Source organism: Ovis aries, chromosome 1 (assembly GCF_016772045.2).
Source record: "Ovis aries strain OAR_USU_Benz2616 breed Rambouillet chromosome 1, ARS-UI_Ramb_v3.0, whole genome shotgun sequence".
Classification (NCBI taxonomy): Eukaryota; Metazoa; Chordata; class Mammalia; order Artiodactyla; family Bovidae; genus Ovis; species Ovis aries.
The window spans coordinates 115,429,803-115,435,222 of NC_056054.1; the positions used below are offsets into that span (position 1 = coordinate 115,429,803).

Genomic DNA, 5,420 nt, shown 5'->3' on the forward strand with positions numbered 1-5,420 from the left:
ATGACCTTGACAGTTTGAGAAGTACTTGTCACTTGTTTTGTAGACTCTGCACACCATTTTGTGTATATACTTTATTTAGCATAAGAAACCTTTCTTTAGGTCAATATCGGTTTTTTTTTTTTTTTTCAGAAGCAACATTTTTAGTCCCTTCATAATATGTCACTGATGACTATGACACAGGTATTTTTTTTCTAAAGAAAATAAAATGGCTTCTGTTCTTTAGACATGCTAGAGGTTAACATGGAAATGATAGCATTCAATGGGGCAAAGTATATACTTAATCAGCATATTCTGATGGTGAACATTTTGACATGCCTGTTTTGACTTCTGTCTCAGGTTACTGTATAAGTGTTGGCACACAAATATACACAAAATAACACAGTCCTTGATAATATTCAAGGCATATTATCTTCAATCCAGACTCTAAATATCTAATAGTCTATCTTTGCAACTCTGGCACTCTATTATGCTGAGATTAAGACGTAAGGAATGAGTGAAGTGGTGATGGGCAGATATTCAGGGTCTAGATTAAAGGTAATATGTCCCAGTTGTAGAGTCACTTGTTCACTTTCATATTAAAGGCTTGCAAACAACTGTTTTAAACCATTCCTACCCAGTTGAGTTTATATTATCATCACCATCTACCCACTTTCCTCATCTCACAGTAATCCTTGATGTTTCATACTTTCTCACTTTGCAATATCAAGTTATCTCCTAAATATATCTTTTGTCACTCATCATTTTTACCCCTGCTGCATTTGTTCTAATCTCCATTATCTGTTACCTGGACTGTTATATTATATTTCTAACTGGTTCCTCCTTCTCTCCCTACGTCCAAACTATCTTTACTCAAGTACATGCCAGTAAATATATATATACTATATATATATATATAGTATATATATATATATATGTATCTAAGATATAGTGTATATGTTTATATATTACATATCTGTACATATACATTATATATATATATGCATAATGTAAATACAGAAGGAAAACCACAATTACAGAAAACTAACCAAACTGATCACACGGCTCACAGTCTTGTCTAACTCAACGAAACTGTGAGCCATGCTGTGTGGAGCCACCCAAGATGGACAGGTGATGGTGGAGAGTTCTGACAAAATGTAGTCCACTGGAGAAAGGAATAGCAAACCATTACAGTATTCTTGCCTTGAGAATCCCATGAACACTATGAAAAGGCAAACAGATATGATGCTGAAAGAAGAACTCCCCAGGTTAAGAGGTGCCCAATAAGCTACTGGAAAAGAGTGGAGATATGGCTCCAGAAAGAATGAAGAGACAGAGCCAAAGTGAAAACAGTGCCCATTTGTGGATGTGATTGTGATGGAAGTAAAGTCTGATGCTGTAAAAAACAATCTTTCATAGGAACCTGGAATATTAGGTCCATGAACCCAGGCAAATTGGAAGTGGTCAAATGGGAGATGACAAGAGTGAACATCGACATTTTAGGAATCAGTGAACTAAAATGGACTGGAATGGACAAATTTAATTCAGATCACCATTATATCTACTACTGTGGGCAAGAATCCCTCAGAAGAAGTGGAGTAGCCCTCATAGTCAACAAACGAGTGCAAAATGCAGTACTTGAGTGCAGTCTCAAAAAAATAGAGATGATTTTAGCTCATCTCCAGGGCAAACCACTCAATATCAGAGTAACCCAAATCTATGCCCCAACCACTAATGCCGAAAAAGCTGAAGTTGAACAGTTCTATCAAGAACTACAAGACCTTTTAGAATTAACACCAAAAAAAGATGTCTTTTTCAGCATAGGAGACTGGAATGCATAAGTAGGGAGTCAAGAGGTATCTAGAATAACAGGCAAGTTTGGCCTTCAAGTACAAAATGAAGCAGGGCAAAGGCTAACAGAGTTTTGCCAAGAGAATGCACTGGTCATAGCAAAAACACTCCTCCAACAATATAAGAGATGACTCTACACACGCCTATCACCAGATGGTCAATACCAAGATCAGATTGATTATATTCTTTGCAACCAAAGATGGAGAAGCTCTATATCATCAGCAAAAATAAGACCAGGAGCCAACTGTGGCTCAGACCATGAACTCCTTATTGCCAAATTCAGACTTAAATTGAAGACAGTAGGGAAAACCACTAGAATATTCAAGTATGACCTAAATCAAATCCCTTACAGTTACACAATGGAGGTGACAAATAGATTCAAGGGATTAGATCTGATAGACAGAGTCCCTGAAGAACTATGGCCAGACATTCATAACACTGTACAGGAGGCACTGATTAAAACCATCCCCAAGAAAAAGAAATGCAACAAGGCAAAATGGTAGTCTGAGGAGGCCTTACAAATAGCTGAAAAAACAGAAGTGAAAGACAAAAGAGAAAAGGAAAGATATATCCATCTTTATATCAAGTACAAAAAACTAGCAAGGATAGACTGGAAACCCTTCTTAACTGATCAATGCAAAGAAATAGAGTAAAACAATAGAATGGGAAAGACTAGAGATCTCTTCAAGAAAATTAGAGATGCCAAGGGAACATATCACACAAAAAAATTCACAATTAAGGACAGAAATGGTATGGACCTAACAGGAGCAAAAGATATTAAGAAGAGGTGGCAAGAATACACAGAACTATAAAAAAGATTTTAATGACCCCGATAACCAGACCAGACATCCTGGACTGTGAAGTCAAATGGGCCTTAGGAAGCATCACAATGAACAAAGCTACTGGAGGTGATGAAATTCCAGCTGAACTATTTTGAATCCTAAAAGATGATGCTGTGAAAGTGCTGTACTCAATGTGCCAGCAAATTTGGAAAACTCAGCAGTGGCCACAGGACTGATAAAGGTCAGTTTTCATTCCAGTCCCAAAGAAAGGCAATGCCAAAGAATGTTCAAACTACCACAGAAATCTCAAACACTAGCAACCTAATGCTTAAAATTCTCTAAGCTAGGCTTCAACAGTACATGAACTGAGAGCTTTCAGACGTTCAAGTAGATTTAGAAAAGACAGGAGAAACAGAGATCAAATTGCCGACATCCATTGGATCATAGATAAAAATGTGAGAATTCCAGAAAAGCATCTACTTCTGCTTCATTGACTATGCTAAAGCCTTTGACTGTGTGGATCAAAACAACTGTGGAAAATTCTTAATGAAATGGGAGTATCAGACCACCTTACTTGCTCCTAAGAAATCTATATGCAGACCAAGAAGCAACAGTTAGAACCAGACATTGAACAACAGAATGATTCCAAATTGGGAAAGGAGTACATCAAGGCTGTATATTGTCACTGTGCTTGTTTAACTTATATGAAGAGTCCATGATGCAAAATGTTGGATTGGATGCAGCACAAGCTAGAATCAAGATTGTGGTGAGAAATGTCAATAACCTCAGATATGCAGATGACACCACCCTTATGGCAGAAAGTGAAGAGAAACTGAAGAGCCTCTTGATGAAAGTGAAAGAGGAGAGTGAAAAAGCTGGCTTAAAATCAACATGCAAATTAAAAAAAAAAAAAAAAAGATCATGTCATCTGGTCCCATCACTTCATGGCAAATAGATGGGGAAACAATGGAAACATGAGAAACTATTTTTTTGGGCTCCAAAATCACTGCGGATGGTGACTGCAGCCATGAAATTAAAAGATGCTCGTTCCTTGGAAGAAAAGCTATGACAAACCTACATAATATATTAAAAAGCAGACCAGAACTGCAGCCGGACATGGGGCTAGAGGACAAGCAAAGGATGCTGACCGGGTCTTGAGATCCCAAGGAGGAGGAAGAAGAGGAGGAGGAATTAGCAGATACCCTGACAACAATGAGAGGGCAATATGAGCAGATGAAGAAATGTGTAAAGGCTAGGGGGCAGCTAGAATTCTGTGATGAGCGTGTATCCTCCAGGTCACAGGCAGAGGAGGACTGCACACAGGAGCTCTTTGACTTCTTGCATGCAAGGGACCACTGTAAGGCCCACAAACTGTTTAACAGCTTGAAATAGGTGTGCAGATTTATTCACCTAAGCCTTCATCACTTGAGCATTGGGATATTTTCTCATGGTTTTGAACATGCCATTTATTTGTGTAACTAACTTCATGTGAATCTCAAGGATTTTAGCTTAGGCAAGTAATTTCTGTAATTATCACTGATTTCATCTTAATAAAGTTCAGATCAGCAAAAAATAAAATAAAAAGCAGAGACATTGCTTTACTAACAAAGGTCTGTCTAGTCAAAGCCATGGTTTTTCCAGTAGTTTTGTATGAATGTGAGAGTTGGGCCTTAAAGAAAGCTGTATGCTGAAGAATTGATGCTTTTGAACTGTGGTGTTGGAGAAGACTCTTGAGAGTCACTTGGACAGCAAGGAGATTCAACCAGTTCCTCCTAAGGAAATCAGCCCTGAATATTCATTGAAAGGACTGATGTTGAAGCTGAAGCTCCAATACTTTGGCTATCCGATGCAAAGCACTGATTCATTGGAAAAGACCCTGATGGTGGGAAAGATTGAAAGCAGGAGGAGAAGGGATGACAGTGGATGAGATGATTTAAAGGCATCACTAACTCAATGACGTGAGTTTGAGCAAGCTCCAGGAGATGGTGAAGGAGAGAGAAGCCTAGCATGCTGCAGTCCGTGGTGTCACAAAAGTCAGACACAACTGAGTGTCTGAACTGAACTGATAATGTATGCATGTACAGAGCTGGCTCTTCTACTACCACATTTAAGAATATTTTGTTTACTTCTCATTTCCTGGTGCAGATCAGATTTTGAATTTGCTCTGTACATGACTTTGAGCAAATAACCTAATCTTTCTGTTTCAGTTTTCTCATGTCTACAATGAAGACCAGAGTACTTTACCTGACAGTTTTACTGCAGAATTAAACGTGTGAATAAATGTAAAATTTATTTTATTTTTTTTTCCTCTAAGTTTTCCCTGCCTGAACCATCCATACTCTGTTACCCTCTTCCCCAAGGTTCAACCATCTTTGATGAACAGTTTAAAATTGCTTTTTCTGTGCCTTCTTCATGTAGAGGAAATCACTCCATCTGCTTAGTTTTTTCTACAAGCTATGAATTATTATCTAGACTTTAAGGATGAAAACACTGAGGCTCAAGATAGATAAGTGATTTTTCCCGTAACCACACATTACCAAATAGATAATGAAGGTAAGATTCAAATATGACAATTTTGGATATTCCCCATCACCTACCTTCCACTTTGGAGTTATCCACAAAAAGCTGCCCTTTTTGTTAAAAGAAGCCTTTCATAGCTTTAGAATCAGATTTCAGTTCTGTCGCTGGGCCAAGTGTTCTAATTTTTTTTTAGGAGAGTAAGCAAGGGTTGAATAGTGAGAACTCTGTTTCTTCATCTATAAAATGAAAATGATGGAGCCATTTTTCTTTTGAGGTCCTTCTGTCCTAATA

At 37.9% G+C, this 5,420-nt stretch overlaps 1 pseudogene; it reads left to right on the forward strand.

Moving 5' to 3' along the window:
• The first annotated feature begins 3,725 nt into the window (after positions 1–3,725).
• On the forward strand, positions 3,726–4,001 carry LOC101111064 (cytochrome b-c1 complex subunit 6, mitochondrial-like; annotated as a pseudogene).
• The last annotated feature ends 1,419 nt before the right edge of the window (positions 4,002–5,420 follow it).